Below are 18,973 nucleotides of genomic sequence, written 5' to 3'. Positions count from 1 at the left end.
CCCCTAAAGGTAAGTTTAGGCTATTTATGGTTGGCCTTCCCCATCCTCTGCGCAGGTCTCCGGGTTAGCGATCACAAGTGCGTCGCACCTCTCCAGCACTGGTCGCCCACCAGGCAAAGCCACCCAGGACAAGAACGCCGCACATGTACGTACTCCGAGTCGCCGGTCTCGTCCGGTCCAAGCCAGAAGTATGGAACCAAGTGTCAGGGACCCCAAACTGGTCCCGCAGCTGGAACCGCAACACCAGCCCAGCTGCAGATATCCACAGCAGCAGCCCAGGCGAACGTCCGCTACACCACAGGGCCACGCAGCTCGAGTCCCGCCGCCGATCAGGCCCCGCCAGTCAGTCGCAGCTGGGCCCAATCCAGGTCAAGGCACCGGGCCACAGCACCCCAAGCAGTTACCCACTCTCCACACGCAAAAGGGGGCAGGGGGGATCCACACCCCGTGGACCCCAGGCAGTAGCAAGCTCCAAAAGAATGCCCAGGCACAGAAGCCGCAAGCCGGCGAGCAACTCGAGGGGCCCCACACCCCCGCAGGCTCCCCCCCGGCCGCCGAACAGGCCCCGCAGGGGCAAGAAAGCGGGCTTCCGTATGCGTGTGCCAAAAGGAGAGGGGGGGTCACCTCCAAAGCCCCCACCCCCTGCTACGGGAACATTAATAGGCCCAAAAATCAAAGAACGTGCCAACCGCAGCCCGGCCAACACCCCCACAGGTGCCCGAGGGGGCACGAACCAGGCCACCGAACACGGGCACCCAGAGGAGGAGGGGAGGGGGTAACCCCTAAAGCTCAACCCTCTGCCACTGGAGCAGAAAAAGGCCCACAAAAATTAAGGGGTCACTCCCCGTGCCACCCGGGAGAGCGTGCCAGCAGCGGCCCAGCCCACCTCCTCAATCGAGGCCCGCACCTTTCCGAATCCAGCTGGGCCCTCCCAGAGACACCGGGCAGGCCGGCCCACCTTCCATCGTCCGAACGCCTCCAACACCACCGCAGCCTCCTAGAGCTTCCCCGCAAGCGTGGCTCACAGTGCGACCCGGGGATCGGGAGGCTGCTCAGCAGGAGAACCGGGAGGATTTATTCCCTCGCCAAGCAGAGCCTCACGGTGTGGCGGCCATCTTGCTGGTCGGCCACGACAAGCCCCCTTTTCTTACAGAAGTTAGTCTCATTCAGCCACTGTTACCCTCAACCAAAAATTCCTGACATATTGTGCACATCCATGGAATGATGGTAATCATGGCCTTGGCATGCTGGCCTTGGAATGAAGATGGCAATTTCCAGCCTATGGCAGGCAGTCATTGTGTGTTGATACCACAGTATTAAAAATCTAGTACTGGCACGAAGTTGGTAATTCTTGATTTACGTTTGCACTCATGGCATAACGGTACCCATCCCTGTAAAATGAAACAGACTTGGCATTAAGTTGTTACTTCATGCAAATGATGGGCTGAATTCAGGGGTGGGTCCTCCATAAGGGCAGAAGAGAGTCGCCCCGCCCCCAGGAACACCCGAAAGCCGCGACTAGCTAAATTGCATTATGGGTCCCACCCCTTTTAAAATGCTGGTTTTGACATAATGGTAGCCGATTCTAGCATATTGAAGGGGTCCACAGCATAATTCTGAAGTACTATGGGGTTTCATTGTATGATGGTGCTCTGCCCTTTCATATTGCTGAGATTATGATTGCAATTCGCATCATTGTGCCCACTCCTGGGCATAGTGTGGTCATCCATGGCATGAGATGATGACTGACATGGACATGCCTGCCAGGATATATACGTGAAGCATTAGAACATGTACCTTGTGAATCTGATGTTTGGGCACCAAGCTTGTATTTACTAACGTTTGTTCATGAAAATGATTTTTTTGTTTTTAAAAACGCTTAAACTTTAAAGAAAAAGTGGGTACCTTCATAAGCCGCCTCATTGGAATTGAGGACACAACTGTTACACTGGTAATAGATATTTAGAACTGATATTTGATTAATTATCACTGTTGCATGTGATACCCTTTCCTTTTAGACTGTGCAACCAGCATGCCGTCGAAATCTGTAGGGTCGTTTTAACATGAGCAATGGAATGGACCTGTAAAATATGTCATGCTATGCTGTGTAGTGCCTAAGATTACAAATTGTGCAATTTGCTTGTAAGCTGTCCCTTCCAAAGAGAGTTTCAGTCATGCTTTATGAATGTGAATCTATTTGGAATGTGCTGGATGTAAAAATGAAAGGAAATGAAGTGTGGAAGTATAGATAGTTGCTAAGGAAACGTATGGACAGTGCAATATTGCATTTTTCAACTGCCTGCTTTCGACACAATATTTAGGAAGACAGTGCTGAACAAATGCCTCATTTTCACACAATTTTTTCAAAATCGTCCTGTAAAGGATGAATCCTTATTAATCCTAGGAAGGGTTATTCTTGTTTTACACACAGTGAAATTAGAAGGATATTCCATGAGACCCCTTTCAGAATTGATCTCTTTTAGCAAATTTACGACAGCTATGTAAAAAAAAACAAAAGGGCCTGATTCAGAGTGCGAAGGACGGATTAAATTCCTTTGGAATGAAGAAGTACTTTAGAACAGCCATCCAAGAGTAATCTGCCCACCATATTTAGAGATGACTGCAGAGCCTGTGAAAATTTCTTAGGTTGAAAGTGTGCTGTTCTGCCCCGAAAACGTGACCTAGCCATTCGGCACACTTTCAATATCTTTTTTTTTATTTTCAAAAAGAAAATTCCAAAGTGGGATACCATTCATGCCACTACCTCATGTATCTTGTGCACCTACAATTCTGATGCCAGTTGCTCTGACTCAGATGCAGAAGTCGGCTCCTCCACCGTTGTGAATTCCAAGGACTTCTCCTCCAACATTGAATCCCAGTAGATCAACGCGCCGCAATTTACATCACCAACTTCCCATCAAATGCCATTGGTGCCGCAACTGACGCCACCAGTGTCAAACCAACACCAATGGCACCACAGTCGATGAAGACTGAGCAACCACCCAACTTTCTACAGATCCATTGTCCTTGCCAGGACATCATTCTAAAAGGAAGGCTCAAAGATTATTTAAAGAACAAAGATGCTTCTTTGGGGAGTTTGACCCAAATGATGATACTCAATGTGATAAAACAAAACAGGTCCTCGTTGACCTCGACTTTGAAGGACCAAAGGATGCTAGTTGTTTAGATACTTCCCCAGAATGAAAGTCTGTGTCCCCAACAGGACTCCCTCTGCCTGAGGTATTATCTTACTATGCTGCGGTAAGGAAAGTTGCAGAAATGGTAGATCTTCTACTTCCACCTTCAGAGACCAAGTCCATGATTTTGACTGAGGTCTTGCATTCTTTATTTTACCCAGCTGAACCACTATTCGGTGAAATCCTTAATGAATATGTTTTAGCTGTCTGGAGAAATGTACTACTATTGATGTCATTTAGGGTCGCCAGTGGTTGCAACTGCGACCCCCTGCTTGCCCCTTGCGACCCCTGGCAGTGCCTCTGTGAGCCATTACCTCAGAGGTGGTAAAATGAAGCACCAGGAACAAAGGGCAGCTCGTCCTTATGGATTTTGCTTCGGGCTCCACTGCCTTGTTTTCAATCAGTTTATTAATTACACTAATAGTAAAAAATAGATCATTCACTATTAGTGTAATAAAAAATGGAGTACAGTTCACTGGAATATGAACCCTTTTTGGTAGTTGAGGTAAGTACAAAAATACTTTTGAATGTAGGTTGTGTGCATTCTTGCAGGTGAGAGTGTGCTTATGTAAAAGAGTGTGTGTATGAGTGACTGTGTCTTCATGGGTCTATGTGAGTGAATGTGAAAATGAAATGGTGTGTGATGTCACTTCCACTACCCCTGGCATTTTGGTGAATTGAAGTCCATGTGTACTACCCCACTACCCTCAATGCAGTATCTAGACACATTTCTCATAGTTATGAGCCTACTCCTAGGGACCCGCCCCTTTGGACTACCCACCATCACCTGAATATTTGGTGGTGCAAGTGTTGTGCTCCTCCAAACTAACTTTCGGTTTATTCCACCCACACCCTCTGACCAGGAGTCCAAGAAAAGGGAACAATATGCTAAAAATATATTTTCACCAAGACTTATGGCATTAAAATCTCTTAATGCAAGCTTATCTACTGAGCTTCAAGACAACTTTAAGGGCTGATAAGTGATGGTCAGGCAGGAGTGAAACAAGTAATTCAATCAGGACTGGACACTGCATACTCAGTAGGCAAAGCTAGCAGCACTTCTACCTACCTCAGAAGACATGCCTTGCTGAGAAGATCAGGATTTTCACAGGATGTACAAACAACACCAATAGACTTACTATTTGATAGGGCTTGACTTTTTTGTGCTAATGCAGATTAAGCACTGGAAGTATTTAAAGAAAGTAAACCTACTGCGAGAACTCTTGGAGTTTGCACTACTGCCAATTCAAAAGTTTCTAGACTTTAGTAGAGGTTGATGGTGCCACCAGTACTCAGCACAACAACAGCAGCAGGCGAACATTCTGTATAGACGATAGAAAGGGTGTGGAAAAGGAAGGCAGCATGCTTTACCTAAGTACCCCACTCTTCTTCCTCAGCCACAACAGGGAAGCAGCCCTAGTTCTGTCTTGTTGGTGCACAAACTACCAATTGGTGTGCGGGTATCCTCTTTTCCACAAATGTGGATAAAATCACTTCAGACCCTTGGCCCCTATAGATTATGGAAAGGGGTAATGCCCTTTCCTTTCAACATTCTCTACCCTCAGTCCCTCCAATATCTATTCTTCTGCGACAAGACAATTTAATTATTTCTCAACAAGAGGGACTATTCTTGCTAAAAGGGCACAGCTTAGTTGGTTCCAGAGCAAGACCGGGGACAGTGAAATCCACCCAGTCCTAGATCTCTGGGTGTTGAAGTGGTTCCTCAAAAGGGAAAAGATGAAGATGCTGTCCCTTGCTCAGGTTCTACTTGTGCTGCAAGCAGAAGATGGGATGGTGCCTAACGGCTTACAGGATGCCTACTTTCACATTCCAATCCTTAAGTCTCTCATAAAGCATCTACAATCCATGGTTGGATCCGAGCAGCATCAGTTTGTGGTCTTTCTGTGCGACCTCACTTCCATCCCTCGAGTCTTCACAGTTTGGGGTCTCTGAACTCACAATTTAAAAATACATCTTTTGGTGAAGTTGTTTTTTGACTTGTGAGTTTGAAAATGCTACTTTTAGAAAGAGGGCATTTACTTGCTTAACCATTCTGTGCCTCTGACTTTCTGCTGAATACACGTCTGGGTCAGGATGACACTTGGGGTGTTTGTGCATTCACTCTAGACAGCCACACAAAGTAAGCTGAGGTTTGCCCTGCATATCCTGATGGCCTATCACCAGGCTGATGGGTCTTCCTGAGATAGAGTATTGAGAGAAGCTGACACTTGCACCTAAATACGCATGTGCCTGTTCTCTCACAAAGCAGTCTCCACCCCCGGGAGTATGTCTGGAGCCAGGCAGGGAAAGGCAGGGTCTTGTGCATTACAAAGTCTTCTCTTTAAAGTTTCCCTACTTCAAAGGCAGAAATGGGTATACGTACTAGACCTCTTACACCAATCCCTCTGGATTGACGAAATTCTGCAACAAAGAAGAGCTGGATGTTGCAGGAGGGACTGCCACTGTGCCTATTGCTTTGTTGTGCCGGCCTTCTGCTTCCTGCTTCTGTCCTGGGAGTGAAAGGACTGGACTTTGCTTTTTACATGCTGCTTCCAAAGGTTCTCCAAGGGCTTGGACTGAGCTTGCCTCCTGCTAAGAAGTCTCAGGGACATCAAAAACGTCACTTGCCAGCACCTGGGCTCTCTTGCTGATAGTTCTGACTTGCCAAGTGGTACCAAATCCAGTTCCTAGGCCCTTTGGAGTGAGTTCTGGTGCAATAAGGACTTCCAGAACGACTTTGGAACCGGCACTGCTCTCTGACCCCGCGCCACTGCCTGCACCAGAGCCATGGTCCCCATTGAGTGCAATGACCACAACCTACAATGCAGGCCTGGTGCCGCTGCAGTGCCTGCAAAGTACAACAACAGCATGAGTCCAGAGTGCTCTGCCACAGCACCTGTGGCCCCGTTTTGTGATCGCTTCTTGACCTGCTGGATTCATCGACCCCTTTTTGTCGTATGAAATAGATGCTTCGCCATCAACGCTGCATCACATCTTCTGCAACTGAAAGGAACCAGCGCCTCACCTCCCCTGCCTAGCAGTAACGAACCAAGTTCTCACCCTCCCGGTGGCAGTAACAAACTGATGCCTCACTAGCTCCACCAACGTCTCACCTCCCGACTCTGTGCAATGACTTCCTTTCCTCATCGTTTTCCAAGGTACTGTAACTGGGGTCTTAATGACTACTTGGCCAGCCACGCTCCCTCACATGTGGCACCGGAGTGTTGGAAGTTACTCCGTCAAGCCATTTTGATAGCCCCAATTGGAGCTAGTGTTTTTCAAAGAGCTATACTACATTCAATCTTTGAAAATTCGTATCTTTACTTTTGTGTGTTGGATATTTGTTGTTTTAGTCTTGTTTTACTCAGATAGATATTGGCTATTTTTCTAAAGTGGTATGGAGTACTTTTTGGTGTTTTCACTGTGTTACTGTGTGTGTATGTGTGTTTGTGTGTTTGTGTGTGTGTGTGCACAAATACTTTACACATTGCCTCTGAGATAAGCCTAACTGCTTGAGCCAAGCTACCAAGGGGGTGAGCAGGGATTACCTTACCTGTGTGACTCCCTTACCTTGACTTGAGTGAGGGTCCCTACTTGGCCGGGGTGCAAACCACTGCCAACTAGAGACCCCCTTTCTAACAGAGACCATGTGCCATTTAAACAAGGCTAGAAATAGACTAACAATCACTTTCACACACAAACATATGCATATATGTCATCATAGATTCTCAACCATTCACCTTTTTATTGTAGCAAAAACAACAGCTAAAAAGGATGATGCAAAGGAGCCCCCAATAATTGTTCAAGAGAAAAAACCTAAACCCAGAAAAATAACTAAACGTAAGTACAAGTTAAGTCACTTTAATGACTTACATTGGTGGGATTGTACACCTTTGAAGGTTGTTTGTCAGAACACATTTTTAAAGTTGTTTGTCAGAATTTGTATTCAAATTTAGCCTTGTTCCTATTTGCCCATTTAAAAAGGTTTGGGTTTTGTAGACAACATATTTAAACTTGGAAGATAACATGCAGAGGCAGTTATTAAAATAATTGCAAATAAGTAGCAAACTACAATGCACACAATTTAGCGGTTTACTTTGGGCAGCAAGGGCCAGAAACTTATTGAATGCTACTGTGGCTTGGGTCCTCATTTATACTGTTGTGTTAGCAAATGCACCTTTCACAATTGTTAGCTAGTTAATGCTTGAACAATCCTGTTAGCTAATATTCTTAGAAATGCACAGATTATGGCTAGAAGTGGCTTCTCACTGTCCCACAGAGGCCAAAGGCCTCGTTTTTAAAAGTTGGGCTTACAAACACTAAGCAGTCTGATTTTCGAGGGCAAAACCACTTTTCAAATTCATGAAAGTTTTTAGTCGTAAATTAATTTACTCACACAGAGGTTTGTGAGTGAATAAAAAAACTACTTCTGTGAGTATTAACAAGTTATCAGATACATGAAATAGATTGGTTCTGCTGGAGCTTGGAAATGAAAACGATAAAAAAGAATCCTAAGACCTAATCCAAAAAGGGTTTCTGTCATTTTCTGAAGAAACAATCTTCTCTACATGGGGCAAAAATGAAATTTTAGCTGCTGCCATGGAATCCAAGGTCGGATGCACTAAGCCAGTTGGTCCCGCTGAAGCTCTGGAGCTTTTGAGGCTTTTTGGTTAAATTTTTTTAAGACTCATCACAAAAGGGGAACTGTGTCGTATTTCAGAGATGCCAACATCTCCATATGGGACAAACCTAAATTTCAATCTGACATTGTGGAAGTGCCACTCAGATACCTTTCTCAGCAGTTCTGGAGCAAAGGTCTTTTGAAAGTTTCCGGTAGTGCCCAAAATCTACAGGAGTACACTTTTAAGGCACCCAGGAACTCTGAGGTCATCTACAGACTCTCAGGATGTCAGGAAGATGCTACCAGCAAAGTCCTGTCCAATTTACAGATGCTACTAGTCAGCTTCGAATTTCCAGGAAAAGGCCTTTTGCAGCTTGTTGTGTCCCTGTAGGAAATCAGCTAACTGACCCTTGGGGTCCACATCCCTGTCTTAGGTACTATGGGGAGCAGGCTTAGCCCTCCAGGGCTCCTTTCATGTAACAGACAGCAGGTCCTATCCTCTTCCGTTCTTCCACAGGTTTAGAATGTGTTCTGATTGGGGTGCTCTATTTATGTCTGGCACAGCTAGAATGTCAGGTCAACCTGGCACTCTCTAACCAGTGGGGTAAACAGTTCCTGAGGGCAATCCTGCCCACTTTTTGCTTTACCTCAAACAGTCCCAAAATGGCAACATGGCTGAAGCCTTCAACCATGCTGCACTTGGTCTATGAAGGCTGAGGGTGTGTACTGAGATGAACTATGATAATCGCCATTGCCCACCCACAACAAACCAAGAGGTCTGCTAAGGCAAAAGCTGGGCAACATAGTATAAGATAGGGAATGTACAAGAACTATTCTGGCATGGTGTTTACAGGATGGCTGGTCCCAACCCTTCTGTTCAGCTCATAGGAATCAGACCTGCAAAGATCAGTCGACCTGTCAATCTCAGTTACCTATTGTGTAGCTCATGGGAGGAATTTCACACCTCATTCTGACCAACTAGGCTGAGCGTTGCCGAAGAGTTATCGCAAATTAACCTCTAGGAGCTCCAGGCAGGGAAAATATACTTTTTTAAAAGGTAACGTTTCCTAAATATTTATTTTATATTGACTTCAAAATTGTAATGTATTCTTACCTACTTAAAATAGTTACTTATTTTTTCTAGTTGAGCCAATTCCTGAGATACAATATTCGTTTTTTATGGGTATTCTGATTTTCTACATAGAACAGCTAGGCCTGTCACAGTGAAAGTTGTGTTTAGGGCCTTGTCACTGTAGCAATATGGTAACATTCATTGTCTACATGTCCCACTTTTACATACCATGCATCCTACCTTGTGGGCTAAGAATGGTTTACTGAATCAAAACAGTTATTTCAACAGGTCTCACTGCAAGCTTTACAGTGCAGCATTCAGGCTACAATGGAATGCCTGAAGCCTTGTTTTCCTTTGTTACACCAGTAGATGGCCACAATAAGTGTTTAAGTCCACAGGTGACATTTAGGAGTTAGCCAATGTTGTCAAACTTTATGGGTCAGGTAACATGCATTTGGCCCATTTAGCAGTAGTGTCCCAGTGCAAGAGTAAAAGAAAAACAGGGAAATCCTTTATGAGGCTAAGATCATATACAGTGCATCTATTTGAATTACGTCATTTATTCATTAGCATACATTTCAATTACTCAATTGAAATGCACAAATAAATGTAAAAAAGGCCACTTTGGACCTCTGGTGACAGAATTTTAAATATCAATTGAATGAACAACCTTTGATGCACTAGTGATTTTATGATGGACTTTAAATATATGCACTACACTAAGGTCCTCAAAAGTGTAATATACAAGGGGACACTTTTCTCCCTTGGGGGTGCTTGGAACTACTGCACCCACATTCCCTCAAGAGAAGGATTCAGGACAAAAGTTACCAGCCGTACATAGAGCACCAGCCCCACCTGCAGCTGGCATGCTTTTCTCTGTTGTGGGCACTTGGGACTACTGCACCCATACTACTGCAGGAGGAGGAGGCAGGACACAAGTCACCAGCACTGCATAGAGTGCCAGTGCCACCCGCTTCTAGGATGCTTTTCTCTGTTGGGGCACTTGGGAGTACTGCACACATAATCCTGCAAGAGGAGGAGGCGGGATACAAGTGACCATCGCTAAATAGAGTGCCAATGCCATTGCAGTGTGGGACGTGCCCCAGAGCTGGCCGACGAAGACCAGGCCAAGAACACACCCATCTGCCCCCGCCAGAGCACAGAGAAGGCTGGGCAGGGCCCACTCTCTAAGGTCTAGCTCTTAACCTCACAGTACGCTGTTGTATATTTTCACAGTAGCTGGCATTATGGGAAAGAGGAAAGCAACTAGCTGCACAATTACTTCTTTTAAGGGCAACACAATTGATAAAATGCCAGAGAGGAATGTAGGAGTAATCGCTAATAAAATTGCATTAACTGAGTGTATTCCTTTGCTTGAAAAAAGGCTGGGTGATATTAATCAGGGGACCATTACAGGGAAAGATTGAGCAGGCTCCCTGTTGGATGCTAATAATATGTCTGTAATCATCCCAAAACTCAGATTCAGTGAAGTACATCATGTCTCCCCTGTTTTGAAGTCCCCAAATGCTCCTGCACCTAAAAGGAAAAAAAGGGGGCCACAGACATGGGCTCTTGAATCAACCAACAAATTTTCCTTAAAGTTGTAAAAGAACTGTTGTAAAAGTTTTAAACATATGCTCCAGTCAGAACTGCAACCAACGTTAAGAGTGTCTTACTCAGATATAATCCTAATGAGGGATAGTGCAGAGATCTCAAACCCCCGAGCACACCCTTTCTTCATGTCAAGAATTAATTCCATCTATGAGCTGAAATATGCAGTCCAGTAAGAACCATCGCCCTGAAGTTGATTCAAGTCAAGGGTAAGCAATGAAAGTGATTCTTTTGTCTATGAGCTCGGATGCTCTGAGTTACATGTTATGGCAACAGCCCAGCGCCCGCCACCGTTATCTAATGAGACTCAAGTGGCAGTGCAAGAGGTAACCTCTCAGTCAATTTTATCCACTAATAACAAAAATAGCAGTTTGCTCCAGGACAACTATAAAGAGAATGTACCAAGAACAGCCTGCTCCTGGCTGCAAGTCCATACATTTGAAGGGCTGTGTAAGAATACAGTTGATACCTATTTAACAAAATCTTTCACTGGCAGACCCACTAGGGTTTCAGATGGTTTGTTAACACCAGAATTCTCATGGTTAGGAGAGGGGGTTGGATTGTCCACTCTAAAAAATACATCGAGGGAGATTGCATACTTAATTTCAGTAATGCTAGCCATACAAGAAATGTGTTGTCATATCCCAGGAGCTGGAATGATTCATGCAGTTCTCGATGTGCCTCCTGGGGTACTTTTATAAGCCATGACTTCTCAGCACCATCAACAATCTTGCAACACCATGCGGCCAGAGGAACTGTAAATCATTCTTGACCAGTGGTTTTCAAAGTTTGATTGCTACTTTAAATACTTTGGAGCCTTAACAGACATAAGGGCTATTGACTAACTCTAACCCAACCTTGATTTCTCTGTGACCAGGGGTTCCGTTTTATCTCCTTCTAATTCCTTGTAGCTTGTATTACCAACCTATGCTATTCAACCCTGCCTTTCTATAATTACTTGAAATGTGGCAGGGATTATGTCTAAGCTGCAGATGCCTGATTGGATATCTTTTCTGAAAAATATGATATTAGTTTCTTCCAGGAAACCTGGAATACTGGACTAGTGGCACATGGAAGTTATGTGTGTAACTCCATTTCGGCAACTAGATCCAGCTGTGGCCGAACTAAAGGCAGTCTATCCATTTGGTTAGAGTTTCAATAAAACTGGAAGTTCTTCTAAGGGGGAGGAGGACTTTTTACATATTTAATAGATACATTTTTATAGTAATGATTTAAGCAATAGAAATAATTGCAATTTTGCGCATTTGTTTGATTTTCTCACTCACTTAAAAGCTCAGCGCCATACCCAACAACTGAATGTTATGATCTGTGGAGATTTCAATGCGAAATCTGTTCCGAATACATCCGAGGTGGGAAATTATGTTTTTTATAACCCAGTTTTAGCGTGGGATCGGATGGAGGAGTTGGGGAGGTATTGTGGTATGTTTGATAAATGTAATGTAATATTTGGATAATGGTGAATGCGAACTACCCTCCTTTCGAGAGAAGGGCTGTGCAATGAGCATTGAATGCATTTTTTTCCAGAGGCATTTTGCCTTATGTTACTGGGGGTTGTATGCGTGAAACCATACATAGTGAACATAATGAGTTAATTATGTTATTTCTACTTTTACTGAAAAGTAAAGCACCACTGAAAGGTCTGGTTCAGCCATCTGTTCATTATAAGGGTGTAAACTATGTTGGCATATGCGCATCCCTAGTCTTAGTTTGGCTCAATTGTTGCGACATAACACAACTGCTTTCCTTAAATGTCCTTCTGAATTGTCTGAGGGAAATAAATACTTTGTGTGATATTATAGAGCTGTGCTCCTATATTAGAGTGTCCCTCCTAAGCCCTGAGTTGAGAAACTAAGGAGGGGTCCTAGTTGGTTTGATTCTCAATGGTCACTTGCTTATATGCAGCCCAGGAAAGCTTTACAAACCAAACCAAGGATACTGCACAAGGTAGTTCATAGTGCAAAAAACAAAATAAGAGAAGGGAGATGTAAACGATGTAGCCCCAGATAGCTAGGTTTGTAGGGGAAACAGCCTTTACCACATAGTTGGAACCATGCAGTGCCTTTCCAACGCAGGCAATCCAACAAACACATCAATATCACATGCTTCTTTGCCACACAAGTCATTACAACAACTTGCTTTAGGGAACACTTTGTTGGGCTGATGTTGGATTTGAAGTCTAACACCTTCCCTACTGTTGCGCAGACAGTTGGAATAGTAATTATACTATTCCAAAGTCCAGCGCTTCTCTAATTTAAGTCATTGTAACGACTTGGGGTTGGTAAGGGAATACGGGATAACAGCACTTTGTTGTATTGCCCACATTGTAAAGGCATGCGTGCCAGCGTAGCTCTGCCATACAACCGGTTTAGAATAATTTAAATTCTAGCATTTGGGTTAAGCATTTCTCGAACATATATTGCACCACTGTAGAAGATCTTTCATCTGATCTCCATCTCGAGAATCAGTTTGTGGTCCATTCAAAGCTAATATTCTCTATTGAAGAAGTTACAGAAGCCATTTCTCAAAGTCTATTGCTACATGGGTTATCCATTTACCCTGTAAAATGTAACGCTGAGCTCTGGGCCCTACCCCTTACCAATTTATTAATGACATGTCTTTCAACAACCTGTTGGAGTCCTGGTACCTCACAACAATCATCCCTACTGTCAAGAATGGTAATAGGTCGCGGCCTACAGCTACTCTATTATCTTTCTGAGTGGTACCTCAGTCAAGATTGTATGTAGGGTTATAGTTAACAGGCTGCCAGAATGGGCCTGCTAAAATATTCTGCACACTAGTCAGTACGGGCTCAGAGAATGACTGGGCATGATGGAGTAGTGCCTGAACCTACATTCTTTTGTGGGGAAATATACCAATGCTAGGTGCTGCCGACTATACCTAGCATACATGGAACTTTTCACCACCTTTGATAGCATGAACCACTGTAAACTGTGGAGATTGTTGTTGGATTTAGGCCTGGATGTTGCTTTGGTAATTTTCTGTATAGTCGTCATGAGAATTTGTGGCAAGTATGCACTTTGGAGATATTCATCTTTACGCTTGGCATTCATCAAGGTTGCTTGTTGGCACCTTTGTTGTTTATTTTTATATTTTAATAACCTGAATCAATGCATCAAACAGGCTCCTACTAAAAGGCAGCGTGGCCACCCTAGGGTTATTGTACGGAAATTATGTGGTCCTTATGGCCTGCATGCCTAACACCTTGCTCAGGTTGGTTGAATTGTTTGTTGAATTTATAGCCAACTTGAATTTGTCCACAAATCTCAGTAAATCTCATAATATGGCTTGTGTATAAATGTCTCTTTAGTGTGTGTGAGTGAGCGATTAGTGTGCATAAATTCACAAACTTGGGGGTTACATTTGATAGTTCAGGTACTAGGGGTTCACATTTCTCTGCCAGTTCTTCAAAGCTATTGAGGGTAGCAGGAGCACTTGTGAGTTTTTGCTGGCTGGTCGGTCATACAACACCACCCCCCTTTTTGTATACATACAAGTCTCAGGCTTCCATTACGAATCTGGCGGTCTGAGGATAGACATACTTGTGGTTGCGGTTGGACCACCGCCAATGCAGCGATCCAGCCTCTACATTATGACCGTGGCAAAAGCACCATGGTCAGACTGCCGACACAGCCACTTTTTCACCGGCTGACATCCTTGCGGTGCCCGCGGTCTTAATCCGCCAGGGCAGCGCTGCAAACAGTGCTGCCCTGTGGATCACGAGTCCCCTCTCTGCCAGCTTTTACATGGCAGTTGCACTGGCATGTAAAAGCTGGCAGAGAAAGGGTGCTGGGGGCCCCATGAGGGCCCCATCGCACCAATCACTTTCTGCTCTGCAGACAGTGAAAAGCGGGATGAGTGCTGATGCTCCTGACGCACCGCACCATTGCCACCGGCTCGATTATGAGCCAGCATCAATGTTGTGGGCTGTTTTCCACTGGCCCAGTGGGAAACTTGTAATACGGGCCGCGGGAAGGAGACTGCATTGGCAGTCTCCTGAACGTGGGAGTTTGGCGGGCATCATTTTCCACCTGCCAAACTCGTAATGAAGGCCTCAGTGTGTGCCAATGGTTAGTTATGGTGCACTAGTTTGTGGCTACACTAAGCGTCACCCCTTACAGCTCGGGGAGACTCATATACACAGGTTATTGTTAAATCAACTGCCCACTAGCTCACATTTTGTTTTGCTGTTGCACGTTTGGTTTGCCTTATCTGACCCTATTAAATTTTATTATGACTATTGATTTGTGTTAATTCTGAGGCAAGTCTGAATAGAGACGTTATCAAAGATAGTTCACTGCATGCAAGATAGGAGCAAAGCTGTCCCTTGAATCGCTTATGTTGACTCATCTTTCACCAGTTGTGTGTAGAGGACAGCTCCGCGCTGTCCTCTGCACAACTTCTCATGTTCAGAGGATGGCTCCAGGCACAAGCACCAGAGGGATTTGCTGTTACTTAAATCAGCCTTGAAAGCTGGTGAAGAGCTATCCCAATACCCAAGGCTGTTTTTTTTTTACTTCTTTGAAATGACGATCATCGCATGGTACCATTCGGGAAACATCCTTTCTTACAACTTTTTAATTACGAAAGTCGTGGTTAACGAAAGCGTAACAACGTTTTTTTTAACCACGACTTCGTATTTTTGTGCCTTAACTACGTATGTTCTGAACAACGAACATGCGTGGTTAAGGTACAAAGAAGGGAGTTGGCGAAGGTAAGTGGTGGGTTTAGGTTTTGGGGTGGGGTTGGAGGGGTGGGGCGTTTTTGGTTTTGGGGAGGGGGTGGGGGGTCAGGGGGTTTTAGGTTTTGGGGTGGGGTTGGGGGGGTGGGGCGTTTTTGGTTTTGGGGAGGGGTGGGGAGTTAGGGGGTTTTAGGTTTTGGGGTGGGGTTGGGGGGTGGGGCGTTTTTGGTTTTGGGGAGGGGGTGGGGGGTTAGGGGGTTTTAGGTTTTGGGGTGGGGTTGGGGGGGTGGGGTGAGGGATGTAGGGTGAATGGTGCCTATTGCTAATGATTTTATCAGGAATGCCTTTACAACGAAATATCGTTGTTAAGGCATTCGTGGTAAAATCATTAGTAGTAAGGACGAGGTCGGTGTTCCGACCTCGTTGTTAAGGTTAGTAGTTGTTTTTAATTCGGTGTTCCGTCATATAATCCTAGTGGATCTCTGCTTGCGGATAGAAGCAGGGAGCCACCCTACTAGACAAGAGGGACTCTTTTGTGAGGGGGGGAGCTGCCCTATCGCGATGGGCTAATGCTTCTCCTCTCCCCACAGGCGTAAAAGTCTTTCTTCCCTCCCCATGGGCATACTGGAGATTTTAACCTCCAATCTGTCTCGGGGGGGGCAGAAAGCCCACTAGAAATCAGGGATTTTTTAAATAGGGTCATAAATGGGTCGGGTGGCCCAAACAGGCGTCGGGCCTAGCCCCCACCCACCCACACAGCCCACTGCAGTCTGGTATTCCAGAACCTTCTATCACAGAAATGTGAGGAAAATTTGTTTTTTAATCAAATTTTCAGATTTGCAAGGAATTCTAGGTAAAAGCACCTTCTAAGAGCCACACAGGTCACCCCATCCTGGATTCCCATAGATGTCTAGTTTTAACAATGTGCAGATTTGCTAGGTTTACTTAGGTGCCAGCTAAGCTGGGGGCCAATATCCACTGCTACCCACTTTGCAAAGAACAGGTCACTTTTGAGTGGAAAAATGTGATGTATCTATGTTGCATTTTGGGCTGTTTCCTGCCTCAGGCACTAGGCCTTCCCACATAAGTGAAGTACCATTTATATCAGAAGACTTAGGGAAATGCTGCGTGAAAGGAAGTTTGCGAGTCCTTGCATATTCCAGAATTCTCCATCACAGATATGTGAGGAAAATGGGTTTTTATTGGTCAAAGTTTGAGGTTTGCGTGAAATTCTTTGTTAAAGCAGCCTGGTGAAAGCCATGCAGGTCACTCCATCTTGGATTCCCTTTGGTGTCTAGTTTAAACAAATGTACAGGTTTGCTAGGCTTCTCTGGGACCGGCTGAGCTAGGGCCCAAAATCCACAGCTGCTCACTTTGCATGAAACAGGTCAGTTTTTAGTGGAAAATTTTGATGTATCCATGTTGCATTTTGGGCTGTTTCCTGTCATGGGTGTTATGCCTTTTCACACTGGTGAGGCACCATTTTTATCAAAAGACAGTTCGGAAAAAAATAGCTTTGTCTTTACTATTACCAACTGGATTTTGCTGTATTAGTGCATTCCAAATGTAAGCAAGTGTGTAAGAAAGAAGACATTTTGAAAAAAAAACTCCAAATATTATGCACATACTGGCACCCGCAAACTCATAGATGTATACAAATAATCCCTTCTTCCAAACTCCATATCTTGTTCCCATTTCAGAAATACATAGGTTACCTTAATACCTGTTTTTCACCCTACATACTTCACCATATTAATTGGTCTATAGTCAGTACACAAGAAAAAAAACATTGTACGTTACAGCTCAGTTGTTGGCTTGGTTCTTGGAGAACCTATGAACCCTATATATCCCCACAACCAAGAAGTGTCTATCGAACGTAATAGTATATTGCTTTTCTAAATCAGCCAGTGTAACAAAAAGGTACAGATGAAAACGTCACAAATGGCTGTTTTTCCCTATGTTTTTTTCAATATTTATTTATTTCAACAGTTTCTTTGGGAACACCTTGAGTGATCTACACTTATGACCACTTGCTGAATTGAGAATCGTGTCTACTTTACAGAAATATATAGTATTCCTGGGTGACCATTGGGTTTCACACTGGTTTGCACTACAAACTGGAACTTGGTAGAAAGCACAAAAATAGGAAAAATGGGCTACCTCTGTGAAAAATGGCAAAACCGTCGTAAAAAATTAGTTTTTTTTCAATTCAGGTCTGCATGTTCCTGAAAACTGGGAAGACTGTGACTTTTTTCAAATCAAAGCGTGCAGTGATGCTGTTTTTTTTACCAAAACCAGACACTTTTATCCAGAGCACTTGGTTACTTTTTACCCCAAAAATTCAAATTACAGCTATATTTTGGCTATTTTCTCAGTCCCATTTAGAGGATTCCACAAACCCTGGATACCTTTAGAATTACCAGGATGTTGGGGAAAAAAAGGATGTGAATTTGGCATTGATAGCTTATGTGGGCAAAGAGTTATGGAGGCCTAAGCGCAAACTATCCCAGATAGCCAAAAAAAGGATTAGTGGTGGGGGTATTGTACTGACAGTGAAAGGATGAAAATACCTTGGAGTTATTTCATTTGCCATCACTTACTGATAAAGTAGACAAGAAGGAAGTAAAATCGCTCTTTTTGGAGAAAAGGTGATCCTTAAGAGGAACTGAACTGTTTACTTTAGAAAATTATGTCCAACTGAATTCTCTATTTTAGACTTATTACTAGTTTCAGTACTGATTGTTTTCATTCTGAATTCTATGAAATATTGTATTTATTATAATTGTGTCTTGCTGTCTTGCTTTTATGTATACCTCTGGTATGGAAATAAAGTTTTCGATTGATTGATTGGTATAGTATACAAATACAACAAGCATATTTTGAAAAGAGTTACCCATTGTACAACTTATTTGTTCATTTATTGTGATTAATTGAAACTGATATAAATGAACAAATGCATGGTTTAATTCATACAGGTGCGGTTTACATGACATTAGCCTCATAAATGAGTCAAATGGGACACATGTAATATTTCTCAAATATGTCACTTAGGTCTCCAATGGGCATGAGGGTGTTGTCGATCTTAATAAGCTCTAAAGCAAAAAAACACAGCAGTATCAGTCGAGAAAGAAACAGTACTTTCCTACATTTTAACCATGACTTCTGCACCTCATAGGTTTTTCTGGAAGAGGGGATCATTGTATCTGTTGTACTCATATTTTCTTCTTTACTATTTTGGTGAAGGATTTCACTCTTGAACATGTTCAGAATATTAGGTTTTTGCCGTCATAAATCTGACAAGTGATGTTTCTTGGTTTCATTTAGTTGGACTTGTAATTCTAGCTTCATCACCTTCTGCCATCTTGTGTTTAAATGGCAAAGTTACTGCGTTTCATGGTGCAAATCAGAGGTGAACTATCTTTTGAGAGTCTAATATTCACTCTAGAAACTAATTTGTCAAGGATACACATTTAGATTGGCTACAGCACTGTCAAAATGTTCCATTACAATTTGTCTGATCTCAGTCATTAGTTCAGTTCAGTTCATTTGATCAATTTGCTCTCATGCCAATTAGGCAAGACAAACCAAACGCCAGAATAAAAACAAGTAATAATTTCCAAAAAAACATTAAATGCACAATAAAACCACTATTATTCACATACAACTAGTCCCTCCAAATAAAAAATTATAAGCGGGACAACAATCAATAAGCATACACACCTACATGTGTTAAAATCAGTACAATACAAACA

Source organism: Pleurodeles waltl, chromosome 5 (assembly GCF_031143425.1).
Source record: "Pleurodeles waltl isolate 20211129_DDA chromosome 5, aPleWal1.hap1.20221129, whole genome shotgun sequence".
Lineage (NCBI taxonomy): Eukaryota > Metazoa > Chordata > Amphibia > Caudata > Salamandridae > Pleurodeles > Pleurodeles waltl.
Note: the sequence above shows the minus strand (reverse complement) of the source record.